Raw genomic sequence first — 22,986 nt, forward strand, 5'->3', positions numbered from 1 at the left:
CTACAGTTGTGGAAGGAAAACTATTGCCTTGCCTAACTGCTGACCTAGCATCTAACGGCTTAAGGCAAAGTTAAGGAACAGATCAGACCTCAACATTCAATCTCTGAGTCTCATGTTTTGAGCTTTACATTCTGAACATAGACTTCCACAATATTATAGCTCACCATCATGATTTCAGGAAAGAATATGGGGAAAGAAAGAGTTTTCAGGAGAGTTAATTTTCATCACAATATGGTTAATATTTAGTTTCTAGCAAATTAGATAGTGTATGTAAGATACATATGTCAAGTAAGTACCAATATAATCGCTAAATCATTTGCATGCATAGATGCACACAGAAGACTTTTTCTAATGTTATCATAAAGCATGTTGAACATGCAAAGAAAAAAAAAAGCAGTCCTATCCTTAAAATGTTGTGTAATCTAAAGATACAATTATATTGTACCTAGAAGAATGACAAACACCCATAAAATGGGTACTCAACAAATGCTATAACAACAAAAGAAAAAAAATCCTATGAATACAACTAATTTTCTGGGACTAAAGGTATTTAAAGGGCTAATCCACATTATCTCTGTTTCTCATTTTATATTCTTCCCTAAAATGCTATTTCTTTAATAAAGTGTTACTAATTTGCATTCCAAAAGTGTGAGGTGGATCAAAGTTTGTCACTCTTGTATTCTAAGTGTACAAGATTATCACGGGTACAGGCCATTAATAAGCAGATTGCCCTACACCCAGAGTCCTTGGGGACCCATCACTAGCAGTAAAGGGATAGTTGAGACTTCAGCTCAGTTACAAATAGAATTAGGCAGAGAATATTTATACACCCTGTTCTCATTTTCTCCATTTTCTTTTGAAATTGAGAACATACTTGAGTCACTTTGAAGTGATATTTTGACTTGCATAACATTTTTTTTTTTTGCTCTGCAATGTGAACGTGCATTTTTCAAATATCAAGCCTTTGATCTGAGTTGCTCCACCAGAACACTCTATAGAGGCTGGAAACCATTTCTATATAAGGGTTTGCTATGCTGAGGGGAAGACTTCTCTAGCTTGGAAGAGGTTGGAAATATCCCATCTGAAAGCTCTTTTCAGTCCTCCTCAGCCTAAACACTTTACTGAGAGGGGTCAAAGGTCATCAACTGCCAAAACAAAACCCAAATTACGCAGTGCTCCCACAAGGAAGCTAAGCTAAGTGGAAACTCAGAGTTCACCAACTGGACTCCTTTAATGCAGCAAGGGACAAACAGTAAAAATGCCCTTAAAAAGCAACAGGTACATTCTCCTAAATCCTACTGTTTTTTACAAGTTGTCCACTAAGTTTAAAAGACCAGCTTCTTAGGTATCAATGTAGAAACTAAATTGAACTATTCAAGGAGGGAGTGGTAACAATAGTGGTGTGGTCAGCCCAAACTTTGAACTCTCAAAGCAACCAGCCTGCAAACTACAAAGGACCAGATGGTTTTATAAACTTGAAGGTCTATAAATCTTTCCTTAAAGTTTCCAATTTCAAAAAAAAAAAAAAAAGGTTGTTTTCTTTGTGGGATTGGGGAAAATTTTTGCCATTGGGTATCTGACCCTCTCAAACCCTAATGGCTTTTTAAGTTTTCTTGCTCTACATGCAGGAGACAAGCAGAACAGAAGCCAAGAGAGCAAACTCAGAGCACAGCGTCATCTGGCAGCTGTCTTGCTGGGGAGAAAAGGCTGAGCTTCTATTTCTCAACCTTGACTGTCTCAGTGTAGTCATCACAACTTAATGAAGTTCTGAGATTTTAAACATTCATGGACTGAGTTAACGGATTCGTCCTTCAATTGGAAAAGTAATATATATTTCTGATTTTCAATTACAACTCCAAATCTCCAGTTTTTAAATCATATTCGGCAGTGGTCAGAAGGAGGAAATGATGGGGAAAAGACTTCCCTGATTTTGTTATTTAGTCACTAATTTTTGTCTGATTCTTTTGCAACCCCATAGACCATAACCAACCAGGCTCCTGTTTCCATGGGATTTCCCTGGCATGAATACGGAATGGGTTGCAATTTCCTTGTCCAGGGGATCTTCACCACTCAGGAAATCGAACCCGGGTCCCCTGCGTTGGCAGGTGGGTTCTTTACTGCTGAACCAGCGGTGTAACTTTAATTTGTAATGGAGTCAACTTTATCCCTACAACTTTTAATGTGTGTGTTTGAGCTATCCATTTCCCACATCTTACCCGGTAGAACATGCAGGAAGAGTACAGAAAATTGGAGGGAAAGAGGGGCAGACCAAAGAGCGATCGGTAGCCACAATGCAAATAGGCTCATTTCACTTGTCAAGGTCTGTGTACACACGTGTGTGTGGAGCATCTGTGTGCCAACTTTGTCAGGATGGGATTCAATCAGGCAAGAGTCTGCAAAAAATATGAGGCTTTGATTTTGCTACAAAAATTAGTGAATCACAAAAGGGCAACTGTTCTTGGCAGACCCATCTATCTTACATAGTTTGGCCACTGAAATACGTAAGCATCCCATTATTTCATGTTCTTACATCCATTTCCTGCTCTATTCAACCCTTCATTACACATCACCTTAACTTCCTTCCTTCCTTCCCAGGTTTCTTTCTTCCTTAAGTGCATGAAACCCTTGTCTCCTTGTTTATCACAATGAGACTAAGACCAGCATGGATATAAAAATTGCTTTGTAAATTAAGAAGCTTTGAAACAATTTCAATCATGATTATTTATTCATATGCCGAAATATACAAAAGAGAGAGTGGAAAGGAAGACACGAGAAATGCTAAATGCTTAAGATGGCTTACCTTTAAAAAATTATGTTTAATATCATTTAATAATCACATTAAAGTGTATTAGGAATTATTAGACTAAAGAGGTTTCAAATTCCACGTAAAATGGAAAAAAAAGAAAAAAACATGGAATGTTTTCAAGCTTCAAGATATATACAATAAGAAATTTCAACAATCTGGGTTGTTGAGTCCTGGGGTGGATGAATCATTAAAGGAGACTGTGGACTGACTTCCCAGGAATTGTATAAGGAGCAGAATGGTCACTGTCTGATGTGGTTCACACTCTGTAACCAAGCAAAAGAAATGAGAGAAATCAGGTCACCCCAATCCTATTTTCCAGTTACAAAATTTGATCAGAGCATTAATTTTTAAAAACTCTTATGCAAAGTCCCTATAACTTTAATACAAACACCCACATTTTAAAATGTAAAACTTCCTACAGAATGGGAAAGTAGTTGAAAATTCCAGCTATTACGGTAACAAATAATAAAAATATCTTTTCAAATAAAACATGCAGTATACAACACATGGACATTTTAACAGCAGCCATTTCAGATGAGATTTCTGTTTATAAGACAACCACAGAGATTCAAAAATCAGAGGTGGTGATATTTAAACAAGAGCAAGTTTCTTGGTTTTTTCATGTAGCCCCACAAAGGCTTTATGATCTGAAGTATCCAGAAGGAAAAATACACTTCAGCCCCATGAAAAATGTCAAACCTCTCAGTGACTGGTCATCATAACACTGTCACAGACCTTCCACACCAAAGTTAATGACATCCTTGTTAGAAGATTCTTCAGCTACCCTTTATGTATATCTGTATGAACATATTGATGTCTATGTATTTATATTTGTTGAATATTTTTATTTTAAGAAAATGAAGGAGGAAAGTTAAAATTCTCTTCTGATTTAAAGGTTTTGTGTAGGATTTTCACTTTTTTCATTCACATTTTACTCTGAAAAGAAGAGAATTAGGGCAACAAGATCAGTCTAAATTTTTTATCTTCAGTCACTAGAAAATGGGAACCTGAGTTTCCTTTGCACGCCAGTCTTTTATTATGTGGGGAGTGTGTGTGTGTGTGTGTGTGTGTGTGTGTGTGATGGGCATATGTATGCAAGCATAAGACAGCCACTGCTGAAAAATTTCATACACCACCGATCTAGTCCTGACAAGAGGATCCAGCTTGGGAAACAGAACCTCCCCCTCAGTGCTACGCTCAGCCTCTTGGATCTCCTTCAAAACACAAATGATATGGGGGAGGCCTTATTTCACACAAGCAGGTTCAAGTGATAAGGGACTTTGTCACCTCTGGGGACTAAGCACCCAGTTATAACATTTGTATGGAAGCTGACTTGTTAAATTTGCCCTCAAAGATAAGGAACCCACCAAAGCACTAGAAAAAGGAGAAGCAGGGTCCTCACTTAATAAAAGTGAGGCCAGAGGCTGAGGGGCTATTCTTCCACTGATAACTACTTAATTATTAATCTTTTTGCTCAAGTGGTATTTAAGCAATCAAAAAACGTCTCCATTTTGCCTTTCTCAGTAAATACTGCAAAGTTTTTCTTTTTCCTATGTAGACACCAACATATATAAATCAAATGTCATGAATAGTGACTAGCAGAGTATTTTTTGAGACATAATTGGCAAATAAAACTGTAAGATATTTAAAGTATATAACATGATAATTTTATATATGTATATATTATTTTAATTTACTTTTAATTGGAGTATAATTTCTTTGCAATGTGTTGGTTTCTGCTGTACAACGATGTGAATCAGCCATAAGTATACATGTATCCCCTCCCTCTTGAGTCCTCCCACCTGCACCCCATCCCACTTCTCCAGGTTGTCACAGAGCTCTGGGTAAGCTTCCTGTGTCACAGCCACTTCCCACTGGCATCTATTAACATTTTACAAATGGTAATGTACTACGTGTCAACGCTACTCTCTCAATTCAACTTGCCCCCTCCTTCCCCTGTTGTGTCCACAAACATGTTCTCTGTCTGTGTCTCTCTTCCTGCCCTGAAAATAGGTTAACCAGTGCCATTTTTCTGGATTCCATATGCACGCATTAATATACAATATTTGGTTTTCTCTTTCTGACTTACTTCACTCTGTATAACAGGCTGTAGGTTCATCCACCTCAGCTCAAGTGACCCAAATTCGCTCCTTTTAACGTTAATTAGAATTCCCTTGTATAGATGTACAACTTCTTTATCCATTCCTCTCTCAATGCACATCTAGATTGCTTCCATGTCCTGACTATTGTAAACACTGTTGCAATGATCTTTGGGGTACACGAGTCTTTTTGAATTATGGTTTTCTCAGGGTATAAGGCTTCAGCAATATGTGAAAACTGAACTTCTAGATGTTCAAGCTGGTTTTAGAAAAGGCAGAGGAACCAGAGATCAAATTGCCAACATCTGCTGGATCATCAAAAAAGAGAGTTCCAGAAAAACATCTATTTCTGCTTTATTGACTATGCCAAAGCCTTTGACTATGTGGATCACAATAAACTGTGGAAAATTCTGAAAGAGATGGGAATACCAGACCATCTGATCTGCCTCTTGAGAAATCTGTATGCAGGTCAGGAAGCAACAGTTAGAACTGGACATGAAACAACAGACTGGTTCCAAATAGGAAAAGGAATACATCAAGGCTGTATGTCGTCACCCTGTTTATTTAACTTATATGCAGAGTACATCATGAGAAACGCTGGACTGGAAGAAACACAAGCTGGAATCAAGATTGCCGGGAGAAATATCAATAACCTCAGATATGCAGATGACACCACCCTTATGGCAGAAAGTGAAGAGGAACTAAAAAGCCTCTTGATGAAAGTGAAAGAGGAGAGTGAAAAAGTTGGCTTAAAGCTCAACATTCAGAAAATGAAGATCATGGCATCCAGTCCCATTACTTCATGGGAAATAGATGGGGAAACAGTGGAAACAGTGTCAGACTTTATTTTGGGGGGCTCCAAAATCACTGCAGATGGTGACTGCAGCCATGAAATTAAAAGACGCTTACTCCTTGGAAGGAAAGTTATGACCAACCTAGATAGCATATTCAAAAGCAGAGACATTACTTTGCCAACAAAGGTTCGTCTAGTCAAGGCTATGGTTTTTCCTGTCGTCATGTATGGATATGAGAGTTGGACTGTGAAGAAGACTGAGCACCGAAGAATTGATGCTTTTGAACTGTGGTGTTGGAGAAGACTCTTGAGAGTCCCTTGGACTGCAAGGAGATCCAACCAGTTCATTCTGAAGGAGATCAGCCCTGGGATTTCTTTGGAAGGAATGATGCTAAAGCTGAAACTCTAGTACTTTGGCCACCTCATGCAAAGAGTTGACTCATTGGAAAAGACTCTGATGCTGGGAGGGATTGGGGGCAGGAGGAGAAGGGGATGACAGAGGATGAGATGGCTGGATGGCATCACTGACTCGATGGACGTGAGTTTGAGTGAACTCCGGGAGTTGGTGATGGACAGGGAGGCCTGGTGTGCTGTGATTCATGGGGTTGCAAAAAGTCGGACACGACTGAGCGACTGATCTGATCTGATCTGATCTGATGCCCAACAGTAGAACTTCTAGGTCATATGGTAGTTTTGTTAGGACTTCCCTGATGGCTCAGCAGATAAAGACTCTGCCTGCAATGCAGGAGACACAGGAGATGGTTCAATCCCTGAGTCGGGAAGCTCCTCTGGAGGAGGAAATGGCAACCCACTCCAGTATACTTGCCATTTCCACCTACCCCTCTGCCATAGTGCTGACCCTCATTTACGTATGTATTAGAAAAGATTTTCCCTTTCTATTAACTTCAGTTGGAGAAGGAAATGACAACCCATTCCAATACTCTTGCCTGGAAAATCCCATGGATGGAGAAGCGTGGTGGGCTACAGTCCATGGGGTCGCAAAGAGTTGGACACGACTGAGCAACTTCACTTGTCACTTGTCATTAAGTAACATAGCTATCATCTGACATGTTTACCTTTTATTTTTTGAAGAGAACACAGGTAAGTGCCACTCTCTTAGACAGCATCAATTATACAACACAGTTTTATCAGTTATAGTCATCATGCTGCACATTAGATCCTTAGACCTTAACATTTTCATATGTTATAATGTATAACCTTTTATAAACCTCTCCCTATTTTCCCCATCCTCCAGGCCTTGGCAATCACTTTCCTATCTGTTTCTGAGTACCACATTTTTTTTTAGATTCCTTACAATTGAGATCATACAGTATCTTTCTTTAACTTATTTCACTTAGCATAAGGCCCTCTAGTTTCATCCATGCTGCCACAAATGGAAGAATTTCTTTCTGTTTGTAATGGCTAAATACAATTCACATGTATATGTCATATCATATTGTTTTAATCTCTTCACCTGCTGACAGATACTTAGGTTGTTCCTATAACAGGCTGTTTCTAGGCTACTGTGAATATTGATGCAATGAACATGAGAGTACAGATTTCCTTGGAGATAATTATTTCATTTCCTTTGAACACATATTCAGAAGTGAATATATATCCAGAAGTGGGAATTAATGGTCACATAACAGTTCTTTCTTAAATTTCATGAGAAACTTCCAGAAGGTATTCCATGGGAGTTGCACCAATATACATGCCTACCAATAATCCATTAATACCTCCATTTTCTACACATCCTCAACAACATTTACTTCTTACTTTTTGGTAAAAGCCATTTCAACAGGAACGAGGTGATATTTGTTGTACTTTTGATTTGCACTTCCCTGATAGTGATGTTGAGCATCTTGTCATACACTTCCCGGGCATTCTGTATGTCTTATTGGGGGAAAAGTTGTCTATTCTATAAAAAATAGCATGCATTTTGTACACTGTATTTGAATATATAAAACTCAGTTACCTATCCATACACCAACAACAAATTATAGAAATAGAAACAATCCCATTTACAACTGCATCAAAAAAATAAAATACTTAGAAATAAGTTTAAGCAAAGTGTTGAAATATCTATGTGTGAAAACATTCAAGACAAACATGAAAGAAATTTTTGAAAGACACAAAAGGAAACATATTTTATATTTACTGACTAGAAGAATTAATATTGTTAATACATCCACACTACCCAAAGCTATCTACATATTCACTGCAGTCTCTTTCAAAATTCCAAGGTGTTTTTCACAAAACAGAAAAAAAATTCTACAACTTGTATAAAACTGTTGCTTTGTTCAGTTGACAAGTCGTGTCCGACTCTTTGTGATCCCATGACTGCAGCATTCCAGCTTTCCCTGTCCCTTACCATCTCCTAGAATTTGCCCAAGTTCATGCCCATTGAATTGGTGATGGCATCCAAACGTCTCATCCTCTGTCAGCCTTCTTCTTCTGTCTTCAATCTTTCCCAGCATCAGAGTCTTTTCCAGTGACTCAGCTATTCACATTAGGTGGCCAAAGTATTGGAGCTTCAGCTTCAGCATCAGTCCTTCTGAAGAGTATTTAAGGTTGACTGGTTTTGATCTCCTTGGTGTCCAGGGACCCTCAAGATTCTTCTACAGCACCACAGTTCAAAAACATCACTTCTTCAGCACTCTGCCTTCTTTATTGTCTGTCCAGCTCTTACATGTGTACGTGACTACTGGAAAGAGCATAGCCTTGACTATACTGACCTCTGTCAGCAACGCAATGTCTTTGCTTTTAACACACTGTCTAGGTTTGTCAGAGCTTTCCAGCCAAGAAGCAATTGTCTTCTAATTTCGTGGCTGCAGTCGCCATCCACAGTGATTTTAGAGCCCAGGAAGAGGAAATCTGTCACTGCTTCCACCTTTTCCCCTTCTATTTACCATGTAAGAGATGGGACCAGATGCCATGATCTTAGCTTTTTTTTTTTTTTAATTATATTCCATTGTGTGATTAATCATTTATTGACAAACAACCCTTGGTGGTTTAGTCACTAAGTTGTTACTCTTGCGACCCCATGGACTGTAGCCTGCCAGGCTCCTCTGTCCATGGGATTCTCCAGGCAAGAATACTGGAGTGGGTTGCCATTTCCTTCTCCAGATCTTAGCTTTTTTGATATTGAGTTTTAAGCCGGCTTTTTCACTCTCCTCTTCCACCCTCATCAAGAGGCTCTTTAGTTCCTCTTTGCTTTCTGCCATTAGAGTGGCATCATTCACATATCTGAGGTTGTTGATATTTCTCCCAGCAATGTTGATTTCAGCTTTTAGGACTCATCCAGTCCAGCATTTTGCATGACATGCTCTGCATATAAGTTAAATCAGCAGGGTGATAATATTCAGCCTTGACAGACTTCTTCACTAATTTTGAACCAGTTTATTGCTCCTTGTCTGCTTCTAACTATTGTTCTTTGAACTGTGTACCGGTTTCTCAGAAGACAGGTAAGGTTGGTCTAGCATGCCCAGCTTCTTAAGAATTTTCCACTTTGTTGTGATCCACACAGTTTGGTGAGATCAATGAAGCAGATGTTTTTCTGGAATTCACTTGCTTTTTCTATGTTCCAGCAAATGTTGGCAATTTGATCTCTGGTTTCTGTGCTTTTCTAAACCTAGCTTGAACATCTGGAAGCTCTGGGTTCACATAATGCTGAAGCCTAGCATGGAGGATTTTGAGCATAACCTTACTAGGATGGGAGATGAGTGCAACTGTTCAGTGGCTTGAACATTCTTTAGTACTGCCCTTCTTGGGAATTGGGATGAGGATTGACCTCTTCCTGTCCTCTGGCCACTGCTGGCTTTTCCAAATTGTCAGACATATTGAGTGGAGTACTTTAATAGCATCATCTTTTAGGATTTTAAATAGCTCTGCTGGCATTCCATCACCTCCACTAGCTTTATTGGAAGCAGGGCTTCCTAAGGCCCACTTGACTTCACATTCTAGAATGTCTGGCTCAGAGTGAGAAACTACACCATTGTGATTATCTGGGTCATTAAGATTTTTTTTATAGTTCTCCTGTGTACTTTTTCCATCTCTTCTTGGTCTATTCTGCTTTATTAAATCACAAAATACCAAAGAGTCAAGGTGATCTTGAGAAAGAAGAACAAAGTTCGAGACTATGATTGCTGATTTCAAATATATTAGAAAGCTGTAGTAATCAAAACAGAATGACTTGCTTCTGGCACAAAAACAGACACATAGATCAACAGAGGAGAACAGAGAAGCCGGAAAGAAACGCACACCCGTATATTGTCGGTTAGCTTATGAAAACGGAGCCAAGAAGATCCAGTGGGGAAAGGACAAGCTTTTCAAAACGGCACTGGGAAAACTGGATAGTCCTGTGAAAAAATGAAACTGTACTCCTGTCTTTTACCATACACAAAAGTCAACTAAAAATGGAACATAAGACTTTAAGCGGTTAAACTCCCAGAAGAAAACATCGAGGTAATCCTCCTTGACATGGGTCTTTGCAATGAGTTTTTGGGTTTCACACCAAAAGCAAAGGCAACAACTGCAAAAATAAACAAGTGGGACCACATCCGACTCCAAACAAAGGAACATCAGCAAAATCAATGGCAACCTATGGATTGAGAGAAAATATCTCCAAATCACGTATCTGATAAGGGCTTAACATTCAAAAACACATGATACTCATACAACTCAAGGGCAAAAAAACACAAATAATCCACATTTTTAATGGAGTATAAGAAAAGTAAGAGTTTCAATAAATCTGAAGATTAGACTGGAGATGAAAGACACAGCAAGGTTCTCCTTCCAGAACAACAACAGCCTGTGCCTTCCCGGCATTACTTTCTTCATCTCCACTCACTTGTTTGACAATTACAGTTCACAGTGTACATTCTTCAACTCATAGCAATCACTGCACAGTGAGCTATGATATGTGCTAAGAATAGTCCCACTAGGGGAAAAAAACTAATATTTGCATACTTACTATTTAGGCATATAAAAAGGAAGGTAATTCTCAGAGTTTACCATTTCATTATTTTCTATATTTCATTTCAAAATTGAACCATCTAGTAAAAAAAATGAGTTAAGAGACCTCAATAATATACACATAGAAAATCATTTTTAAATGGGAGCATTAATGGATTATAATTTGCAGGTAATTTATTATTACTATTGTAACTGTATTCCTTTTGATTCTCTGCTGCATCAGGTTAGTAATTTATTATAAATATTAATACCAACATAAGGACAAATACTACTAAAGTTATCGTGAATAGAGAAAGACATAGATTATATTAGGCAAGAAATGAAAGTATGGGAAGTCAACAATGGTATTAAAATAAAGGGTAGTATTGCCTTGAGACAAAGTGAGGTTCTCAAAGTTTCTTGAAACACCAAGAACAAGTCAGATGTGAGGAATTAGCTTAATTTGTATACCAGAAACTCTACCTGAAGAAACTTAAGTTCATAAAAACATAATGATGCTAAAAACCAAAATTTGGCCAGAGAATAGGGTAGGGTAGGGTATACAGACATTCAAAATTCTCCATTGCTTAGTGCATCAGGCACTCAAGGACCACCCTCACTGAAGTCTTTCTCTATTGCTCAACCTACAGGTACCAGCATGGAGAAAGAGACAGCTCTAATCCACAGGCAGTGGAACCCTACCTTTACGCCTCATGGCTTTCCTTAAGAAGTATTCCATGCAGCAGATTTCCTCCATCCCATCCCATCTGGCTGACTCCCCACTGTCAATAGGAGTCCTCACCCTGGGATCGTTCTACAATCCCCATGGCTCCAGCTCCCAGTTTCCGTGGACACCAGTGGACTTACAACCCTGTCCGAGGTATGAGAGGCTGCAGCATGGCTCGTCTATGTGGTTCTCACTCCGTTCAGACTGTCACAGAGTAGTGAGTTCACTCCCCAACTGCTTCAAATGCCTCCCCCGTCCCAGTGGATGGCCATGGACGCGGGGATCTCTCCCCTGCGCTTCAGCTCCCTCATCCCCAGGTGCAGGCTGGTCCCACTTGCTCTCCTCCTTCTTTCCCCTTCTCCCTTGTCCCTTCTTTCCTTTGTCCTACCAAGTTCTGTATGAATCCGGATGTTCCTTCTCAGTAGTCAGGGAGTCCTGCAGGATTCACCTGGTCTTCTGTGAGAACTGCTGCGTCTTTAGACGTTCTTGATGCATCAGTGGAGAGAGGTGTACCCCACTTCCACCTACCCCTCCTCATCTTGTCCACCCCCATTTGTGCATGGATTAGAAACGAGTTTCCCTTCTATTAAGTAACACCGCCATCACCACACGTTTAACTTTTGCATTTTGAGGAGAACACAGCTAAGTTCCTCGCTCTTCAGTTCAGTTCAGTGGCTCAGTCATGTCCGACTCTTTGCGACACCATGGACTGCAGAACGCCAGGCCCCCCATCCATCAGTGATTCCCAGAGGTTACTCAGACTCATGCCCATCAAGTGCAGTGGTGCCATTCAATGATGTCCACTCTCTTAGACAATTTCAAATACACAACACAATCTTATTAGTTACACTAACCGTGCTATACATTAGATCCTCAGTTCAGTTGCTCAGTCATGTCCAACTCTTCGTGACCCCACAGACTGCAGCAAGACAGGCTTCCTGTCCATCACCAACTCCCAAAGCTTGCTCAAACTCATGATTGATCTCATGATTAGATCATGAGGCTCACACATTAGATCCTCAGACTTTAGTAATTTTTTATACACGAAAATGTGTAACCTTTAAAAATCTCTCCTTATTTCCCCCACCCTCCAGGCTTTGGCAATCATTTTTCTACTCTGAGTTCCTTTTTTTCTTTTCTTTAGATTCCTTATAATTGAGATCATATGGTATTTGTCTTTCTCTGACTTAGTTCACTTAGCGTAATGCCCTCCAGTTTCATCCATGTTGCCACAAATGGAAGGATTTCTTTCTTTCTCAAAGGGCTAAATAATATTTACCTATATATGTCACATCACATTGTTTTAATCCATTCACCTGTCGAAAGATATTCAGGTTGTGCCTATACCAAGGCTACTGTGAATAATGCTTCAATGAACATGGGAATACAGATCTCTCTTTGAGACAATGATTTCATTTCCTTTGACTATATATCCAGAAGTGGGATAACAGATCACATAACAGTTCTCTTTCAAATTTCTTGAGGAACCTCCACAGTATTTTTCCATGGGAGTTGCTCCGGTATACATCCCTACCAACAGTGCATAAACACTCCTTTTTCTCCACATCCTCAATAACATTTGGCATTTCATACATTTTTGGTACTAGCCGTTCAAACAGGTATGAGTTGATATCTCTTCTGCTTTTGTTCTGCATTTCCTTGATTATTAGTGATGTTGAGCATCTTGTCATATACCTCTTGATTATCTAAATGTCTTATTAGTGGAAAAATGTCTATTCTTTAAAGATGTAGCATACATTTTGTTTACTATATTCCAATATATGAAACTCAGTGCCTACCTATATATCAACAATGAACTATCAGAAAATGGAATAAAGAGAACAATCCCATTTACTATTACTATCAAAAAAAGATAAAACACTTAGAAATAAACAAGCAATGTGTTGAAAGATTTTATACAAAACCTTTAAGACATTGATAAGAGAAACTTTTAAAAAGATAAATATGTGTAAATTTAGGTTGTCTATTCAATGTGTTTCTTGTTTCTTGAAGTAGGATTTGTATTGCTATAAACTTGCCTCTTAGAACTGCTTTTGTTGCATCCTATAGGTTTTAGATCATCATGTTTTCAAGGTTCTTTGTTTCTAGGAATTTTTTTATTTCCCTTATTTCTTCAGTAACCTGTATATTATTTAGAAATGTGTTGTTTAGTCTCCTTGTGTTGGTGTACTTTAAAGTTTTTTTTTTTTTCCTTTAATTGATATCTAGTCTCAAAGAGTTGTGGTCAGAGAAAATGCTTGATATGATTTCAATTTTCTTAAATTTACTGAGGTTTGATTTGTGACCCAAGATGAGGAAAATGTTCCATGGGCACTTGAGAAGAAAGTGTACTCTTCTGCATTTGGATGCAATGTGCTGAGATATCAATTAGGTCCATTTGCTCTAATATTTCCTTTTAGGCTTATGTTTCCTTATTAATTCTCTGTTTTGATGATCTGTTCATTGGTGTAGGAGGGGTGGTAACTTGTCCTACTACTATTGTGTTACTGTCCATTTCCCCTTTTATGTCAGCGTTTACCTTATGTATTGAGGTGCTCTTATGTTGGGCACATAAATATTTACAATTGCTATGTCTTTTTCTTGGACTGGTCCCTTGATCATTTGGTAGTGTCCTTCTTTATCTCTTATAATAGTTTTGATTTTAAGGTCTATTTTTTCTGATATGAGAATTGCCAATCTGGCTTTCTTTTGATTTCCTTTTGCATGGAATATCTTTTTCCATCCTCTCACTTTCAGTCTGTATGTGTCTCTAGGACTGAAGTGGGTCTCTTGTAGACAGCATATATATGGGTCTTGTCTTTGTATCCATTCAGCCAGTCTGTGCATTTGGTAAAAATGGAAGATAATATCAAGTAAAACAACTGATAAAGGATTGCTTTCCAAAATATACAAGCAGCTCATACAACTCAATCATCAAAAGCAAAGGTGAGAGCTGCAAAAATAAACTAGTGGGACCACATCAAACTCAAAAGCTTCTGCATAGTAAAAGGAGCCATCGATAAAATGAAATGGCAAACTATGGAATGAAAAAAATATTTGCAAATCACATATTTGGTAAGGGCTTATATCCATGTATATATAAGAGACTCATGCAACTCAGTAGGAATAAAAAATTAAATAACCCAAATTATTAAATGAGCAAAGGAAGAGTAAGTATTTTGAAAAATCTGAAGTGTACACTGCAGATGACAGACACTGTAAGATTTTCCTTCCAGAACAAATGCCTGTGTCTTCCTGGAATTGCTTTCTTTCTTTCCAATCACCTGTTTAGTGATCGCAGTTCACAGTACACATCCTTCACTCAATAACAATCACCCTACACTGAGCTATATGTGCTAAGAATAGCCCTACTGACTATAAAAAACTAATAATTACATACTGAATCTTGAGGCATCTAAAATACAAGGTGATTTTCAGAATTTTCCACTCCATTGTTTTCTACATTCTATGTCAAAACTGAAACATCTAGTAAGGAAAAATGACTTAGGGGACCTCAATAACACATGGATAGAAGCCATTTAAAACTGGGAGCATCACTGGATTATAATTCAGGGGAATGTATTATTCCTAGTAGTACTGTAATTTTATTCCCTTTAATTCTCTGCTATACTAGGTTGATGTTTATTTAGAATAGTAATACCAACATAGAGACATGCAGTACTCCAGTTACAGTAGATTGAGAAAGACAAGCTTATGAGGCAGGAACTGAAATTACAGAAAATTAGCAATGGTATCAAAACAAGGGGCAGTATTGCCTAGAAAGAAAGCAGAGTTCTCTAATTTTTTTGAGACAACACACACAAGCCAGATGTGAGCCAACCAGCTTAAACTGTGTACCAGAAACCGCACCAGAAGGAAAATGAAGTTCATAAAAATATGACGATGCTAAAAGCCAAAATCCAGACAGTAAGAGAATAGGGTAGGGTTTATGTAGATGCTGAAAACTACTCAGAGAGATAGACATGGAAGCAAATACACTAATGAGCATCAGAAAGATCAAAGCACAAATGGGTCTGAAAATAAATCATAAAGAGACTTGGTAATCTGATCAAAAGAATAAGAGAATCAAATTAGAAAACCAAAATATAAAGACTTGTGCACGTGATAGACCCAGAGAATGCTCAGCAGAGAAAATTTCGGCCTTAGTGACCAGCGAACAGAAGCCTCCAGCATCAGGAACAAAAACCCTGGGCAGGACTCACGACTGTGCGCTTCCGGGAACAGCCTCAGTTTCAAAGTTTGGTCACCATACCACCTAAAAGCGAACGCAGACTAGGATTATAGCTTGCTATGACACTGAATCACAGACAGTAGTGTTTGTTAGTTTACTTTTCTCATTCAACTATAAAGTTAATGAATCACTAGCTGATGATAATTGATGCCATCAGTTTCCAGTCAGATCCTCTTTAGTCGTACAATGGATATCTAAACCTGTTATATGATCCCCAATAACAGTTTTAATAATTAAATTTATTAATATTTAATTGAGGGTAATTGCTTTACAATACTGTACCTCTTTTGGACAAACATCAACATGAATCAGCCATAGGTAAATCTATGTCCCCCTGCTCTTGAACCTCCTTCCCACCTTCCTTCCAGTCCCACCCCTTGAAGCTGTTACAGAAAAATATGGAAGACTTCACAAATTTGTGTTTTATACTTGGACAGGGGCCATGCTAACCTTCTCTGTATTACTGCAATTTTTTAATATATGTGCTACCAAAGCGAACACAGAAATAACCTTTTTTTTTTAATTTATTTTTAAACTTTACAATATTGTATTAGTTTTGCCAAATACTCGAAATGAATCCGCCACAGGTATACCTGTGTTCCCCATCCTGAACCCTCCTCCCTCCTCCCTCCCCATACCCTCCCTCTGGGTCGTCCCAATGCACCAGCCCCAAGTATCCAGTATCGTGTATCGAACCTGGACTGGCGACTCGTTCCGTACATGATATTATACATGTTTCAATGCTATTCTCCCAAATCTCCCCACCCTTTCCCTCTCCCACAGAGTCCATAAGACTGATCTATACATCAGTGTCTCTTTTGCTGTCTCTTACACAGGGTTATTGTTATCATCTTTCTAAATTCCATATATATGCATTAGTATACTGTATTGGTGTTTTTCTTTCTGGCTTACTTCACTCTGTATAATAGGTTCCAGTTTCATCCATCTCATTAGAACTGATTCAAATGTATTCTTTTTAATGGCTGAGTAATACTCCATTGTGTATATGTACCACGGCTTTCTTATCCATTCATCTGCTGATGGGCATCTAGGTTGATTCCATGTCCTGGCTATTATAAACAGTGCTGCGATGAACATTGGGGTACATGTGTCTCTTTCCATTCTGGTTTCCTCAGTGTGTATGCCCAGCAGTGGGATTGCTGGATCATAAGGCAGTTCTATTTCCAGTTTTTTAAGGAATCTCCACACTGTTCTCCATAGTGGCTGTACTAGTTTGCATTCCCACCAACAGTGTAAGAGAGTTCCCTTTTCTCCACACCCTCTCCAGCATTTATTGCTTGTAGACTTATGGATCACAGCCATTCTGACTGGCGTGAAATGGTACCTCATAGTGGTTTTGATTTGCATTTCTCTGATAATGAGTGATGTTGAGCATCTTTTCATGTGTTTGTTAGCCATCTGTATGTCTTCTTTGGAGAAATGTCTATTTAGTTCTTTGGCCCATTTTTTGATTGGGTCATTTATTTTTCTGGAGTTGAGCTGTAGAAGTTGCTTGTGTATTTTTGAGATTAGTTGTTTGTCAGTTGCTTCATTTGCTATTATTTTCTCCCATTCTGAAGGCTGCCTTTTCACCTTGCTAATAGTTTCCTTTGTTGTGCAGAAGCTTTTAAGTTTAATTATGTCCCATTTGTTTATTTTTGCTTTTATTTCCAATATTCTGGGAGGTGGGTCATAGAGGATCCTGCTGTGATGTATGTCGGAGAGTGTTTTGCCTATGTTCTCCTCTAGGAGTTTTATAGTTTCTGGTCTTATGTTGAGATCTTTAATCCATTTTGAGTTTATTTTTGTGTATGGTGTCAGAAAAGAAATAACCTTTCAATAGAAAAAAAAATCATATAGTCATCTACCAATAAATAATTGATTACATTAGGAATTAGGGTATTCTGCTATATTTACTACCTCTTATAAAATCTAATTTTGATAAGGTCCAAATCTCCATGTAGGAATTAAGCATATATTTATGCATAACACATGTATGCACAGAAATATATGCACAGAAATACATCTATGTTATACAAGCTATTATTCTCCTTGCCTGTCACAATAAGCTCTTTAGTTTATGAGACAGATAGTCCCAAATTTCTCCAACTTATATGTCTTCTTTTTGAGAACCACTTATTTTCATCACCTAATTTTAAATAACGATTTTATTCTTAGATACCATGCCTCTCTGAACTAAGAGCAGAGAAAATCTAGTAAATGCTGATGTCTTATCCTTAATTAAATTACCACTCTTCTAGTAAACTGGAAAAAGAATCATGTTCAGATCTCATTCAGGAGGGTAAAATCTCTATTTTATCAGTTCTCTTGTCCAAACTAAATTCTTGCTTGCTTCATTCTTAAATTCTGCTTCCTTACAAAGGACAGACAGGAAAAGTAATATTAAAATCATGCTTGCAAGAGTCTATGATTTATGCTTCTGTTGGCCAAAGGTAGGGCCACGTATAGTTTCTGAAATATTACAATACATCATGGAAGCATGAAGGTCTAGTTCTACTGTCAAAGAGGAGATGTTTGGAGATGGTTCAAAAACTAAGCCCCATGGGTTGTCAGGATGTACTCCCAACCAAATGGGTAAATTTTGTCCCTAAAAAGTCAAAGTCAGGAAAGGGCAGGCCATGTTCGCAGAGCTGATGACATTGTCTTGGGTGCTGACCAGGTAATATTCTTGTATCACCATCTGGAGATTTATTTGCTATTTTCTCAAAGAAACAAACTTAACAAGAAGATTAAAGATGCATAAAAGTAGAAGAGCTGTCAAGGTGCCTAGAAGAAAGGCTAGCCAGGAGAACCAGGCCCCCACACTAATAATTGTCAAAGACTGTAACAGTAAGTGTTTTATAGACAGAGCAGAACGAGTGGATAAAACCAGTGTTCTAGGGTCACTGCTGTTTTGCAGTCAAAGACAAAATATTTTTCTCTTTAAGCAGAGTCATCACAGCTCCTGATGTGGTCCTGGTTACACACATGCAGACCGAGGGCCACAGGCATGTGTGATGTGACATCAGGAGGTGGACAGATGACTGTATTGATGCTCAGTCGCCTGCATCTGCTAATAATGGGACCTGGGGAAAATCACTTGCCCTTCTCTAAGTCATCACATCTTAATATAATTTGATGATAATAGTGAAGATTAAGGCTATCTCACAGGGTTACTGTGAAACACAAATTTTAAGATGTTTTAAAGCTTTTGGGAAAGTATCAAAGACATGCATGGGGTTACTAAGGTGAGTGAGCAGATCCAAGGTACAGAATCCTTTTTCTCTTAGTATTCTCTTTGTACTCAATAGCAGCGATCAGTCAGTCGTGTGTTTACTCTTACCAGCGTGACAGTAAACCACACAGATCAACTAGACTTTTCTTGTCATTTCAGTGTCTAAAATGCAAGCATTAGTCAATGCAGAGTGAAAAAATTACAAACTTCTAGAGGGCCTCGCTGCTCAGAGTCTGCAGAGTCCCAACATTAAATTGTCTTAAAAGAATGGCCTAAACATTCTGGCTCAAAATTAAGTTCCACATGTTTGCACAGCACAGAAGCACTTCTGGGAGCAATATAAAAATGCAGGGAGTAACCTATTCTCCAACTATCTATCTGTGCAAATATCATCATCCATCTAAATTTACACAGAAGGCGCTGCTTCTTCCCCACCCCAGCTACTACAGCACCAACTCCTGCTCAGAGCAACAGGGAAAGAGAAGGCTTCCCTCTACAAGATGGATTTGATAACCGCAAGTGACTAGATCATCTCAGAATGGCTCATGTTTTAAGCAGGGTCCCGCCTGCTCCTGCTGCTGGTCATGTCAAATCTGCTCTTGTGCCAAGGCAACTTCTGCACATCCCTCTGTCCTCACGTTGATGACCTCTGCCTGAACTCCCTTAAAGACTTATTTACCCGTGCCACCAACCTGTCCCACTACATCTATAACCTCTCCTCGAAAATGTTCAATGAGTTTGTAAGTACTGTGGTGGTGGTGGTGGTTTAGTTGCTAAGTTGTGTCCAACTCTTGTGACCCCATGGACTGTAGCCTGCCAGACTCCCAGAATGAAGCTTCGCATAAGTGACTGGACTATACTATCCTTTAAACAAGAAGGCTGCATCAGCCAAACTTCAAATAACATACTCTCTAGGTCAAAGAAGCCGCCAGCTCATAAGATGTGGAAATCGAATGTGGAATGTGGAATCGAAGAAAGAATCAGTTTTGTGAAATCTCAAAGACTCCAAAGGAGTGCAATAACTTTTTCAACTGCCTTTTTTTCATTTTCTTTTTTAAATTTCCAGAATAAATGATTTTGTATTTGTCAGCTAGGAATGCCATAAAAGAATACAATAGACTCAGTGGAATAAACAACAGAAATTAAGATTTGCAGGGAATAGGTTTAGAGCTACAATAGAAGGGGGGTCTACAACTGTAAACAATTATTCTCTTCCTGATGAAGGTATTTGAAAGTTATACGTTAATTCTTTTAGGTCAATCAAGGAGCACACAGTAGAGCAGACAATTAATAAAAAAAACGGTGCTAAAGGTTTCTATTAAATTCATATAGTTCTTTTTCAGTTCAGTTCACTCAGTCGTGTCTGACTCTTTGTGACCCCATAAATCACAGCACGCCAGGCCTCCCTGTCCATCACCAACTCCCGGAGTTCACTCAAACTCATATCCATTGAGTTGGTGATTCCATCCAACCATCTCATCATCTGTTGTTCCCTTTTCCTCCTGCCCTCAATCTTTCCCAGCATCAGGGTCTTTTCAAATGAGTCAGCTCTTCACATCAGGTGGCCAAAGTACTGGAGTTTCAGCTTCAGCATCAGTCCTTCCAATGAATACCCAGGACTGATCTCCTTTAGCATGGACTGGTTGGATCTCCTTGCAGTCCAAGGGACTCTCAAGAGTCTTCTCCAGCACCACAGTTCAAAAGCATCAATTCTTCAGCGCTCAGCCTTCTTTATAGTCCAACTCTCACATCCATACATGACCAGTGGAAAAACCATAGCCTTGACTAGATGGACCTTTGCTGGCAAAGTAATGTCTCTGCTTTTGAATATGCTATCTAGGTTGGTCATAACTTTCCTTCCAAGGAATAAGCGTCTTTTAATTTCATGGCTGCTTTACTCACTAGTTTTTGTCTCATCCTTCTTTTTTGACTGTCCATGTTTTTTCCAACTCTTCCAAGTAATCTTTTTAAATGTTCATAACTTTTGCTATTAGTTTTTCTCTGTCAATGTGTTAGCTAGATTTTTCTACTCTTATTCTCAGTCCATGCTTAGTGTTTCCTACAACTTTATGCCATGTTTTTCTGCCGTACCATTTTGTCACCATAAACAATATTGTATTTTGCACCTGGGAAGAACACTAAGCTTTTTGGTGTGCGGATCAGAGATAAGTCAGAGTCATAACTGTATAACTCCTTATAAGGGAATATATTGGCTCCAACCCACAGTAAACAAGAGATTAAGTGGTTAAATATAGGTGCGTGCATGCATCCTAAGTCACTTTAGTTGTGTCCAACTCTTTGCAACCCTACTGACTGTAGCCCAACAGGCTCCTCTGTCCATAGACAGGCAACAATACTGGAGTAGGCTGCTGTACCCTCTTGTAGGGGATGCTCCTCACCTAGGGATCAAACCTGAGTCTTCTTATATCTCCTGCATTGGCAGGAATGTTCTTTACCACTACCATCACCTGGGAAGCACCAAATATTGATACTTATGTACTATAGTTGGTTCAAATACTAAATTAAAAAAAAGATAATAATAAAACAGAGAGGTTGAACTTAGAAAAGTCAGATGTAAAATCATTTTTTATAGAGACAATGTAGAGAAAAAGTAGGAAAAGAATGACTTTCAAATTTTGTGACCCCCCCCCATTAAAAAAATTACACGTCTATCAAACATGTTAATGTTCTGGTTCATATAATGAATGCCCAACAACCCTAACTAATTACCTGATCACTTTCAGGATGAACAGTATGCCCAGGGCAGATAGTACTATATTAACACCACCAACAGCTGCCACACCGCTTCCCTCCATGCTCCTGAAGAAAAAGAACAAGTCCAGCACAGGCACGTGAGTCTTTTACCCCTGGGTTTTTCACTGGATCACATGAGACACTAACTGGTGTTACCAAGAATCAGATTATTAGAGGTAATGGTAATCGTACATGCAGAGAAAGGTTGAAGAACCGTCAGCAATTGAAGAGAAATTATATTATGCAGTTGTTGAAGCATGAGTGAAATCAAGGGATGACTAAAGATCTGTAGTAGCAAAATAAATAACAGATCCATAAATTGTCCATGCAGACAACTTTAGTTCAACCAATGCATTAGACACAGGATTGCAGCTATTACACTGTATCAAAACATGAAATGAATGGAACTTCCATGTGTAAAATATAAGATCGCAAAATTCGTGAATATGTAAGAAACACACCCAGTTTTGAGTACTCCCTGTTACTAGTGAGTCCTACGTGGGAGTCCTATACTGCACCACCCGAGCCACCGTGTCTGCCTTTCAAGGCTCTCCTGATTCTGCTTCTACTTCTCTGACACCTCCTTCACTCGTCATTTTCAACAACTCCTCTGTCACCTTTTATTCTTAATTTGTAAGTCTCCCCCACAATGGCCTATAAAACATTGCTTTGCTTCTCAAGGTGGCAACAATTGCCTCTGTTCAGAGGACAACACAGTTTACACATCAAGCCTCAGTCATTTATGGCAGCTCCAAATTTTCACTGTTATAATCTCTCCTTTCTGATTTCCTGCATTATCCTCTGTCTTAACATTATTTAAAATATTTTCACATGCATCCCCCCTTAAAATACTATCTTCTCTCTCTACAACTTTCTTAATGATACCAGCATTCTTTTCCTCTGTTAAGCTCATTAATAATGAGGGTGATCAAGTAAAGGAAAAAGGTCAAAGAGAAAGAGGAGGAGGGATTTTTCAATAAGCTTAAATTTAAAGTTTATTGAGAGTTACTACATGGCCTTACATTTTACTCAGCACTTCATGTGCATTACTATATTTAATCCTATTCAGTTCTCTGTTCTTTACCAGTAAAACAATTCACGGCTGTAAAGAAATCAAGAATATTAACTAGAGATCTTCAGCCCCTGGGATTTTCAGGCTCAATTCTGCTAGTAGTAGTGAACTAGGGGGGGCCCTCCACTGTGAATCCCACTGATGCTGTTACTAAAGACAACGCTGTGCCATTTTCTGCCCGGATACGTGTCAACAAAACAGACTCTTCTGATGTCAGCAGGGTGCTGGTGTGGGATCAGCTGAGGAGAGAAGCCTGTTTAAGAATGTCATATCTTCTTCCTTGTCTCTTTGTTGT

At 38.7% G+C, this 22,986-nt stretch overlaps 1 long non-coding RNA gene and 1 other non-coding gene across 2 annotated transcripts in view; both read right to left on the reverse strand.

Moving 5' to 3' along the window:
- Positions 1-2,773: 2,773 nt before the first annotated feature.
- Positions 2,774-22,986, reverse strand: part of LOC113881407 — a 527,961-nt gene continuing 507,748 nt past the window's right edge. Inside the window, exons 11-12 of the long non-coding RNA XR_003508031.1 lie at positions 21,596-21,685; positions 2,774-3,069 (exon numbers count right to left, since the gene is read on the reverse strand). This is a non-coding gene — a long non-coding RNA (uncharacterized LOC113881407). The remainder of the gene's footprint in view (positions 3,070-21,595; positions 21,686-22,986) is intronic.
- LOC113882313 lies at positions 16,023-16,131 on the reverse strand. The gene has a single exon (XR_003508330.1). It is a non-coding gene; the product is annotated as a U6 spliceosomal RNA (small nuclear RNA).

Source organism: Bos indicus x Bos taurus, chromosome 23 (assembly GCF_003369695.1).
Source record: "Bos indicus x Bos taurus breed Angus x Brahman F1 hybrid chromosome 23, Bos_hybrid_MaternalHap_v2.0, whole genome shotgun sequence".
Lineage (NCBI taxonomy): Eukaryota > Metazoa > Chordata > Mammalia > Artiodactyla > Bovidae > Bos > Bos indicus x Bos taurus.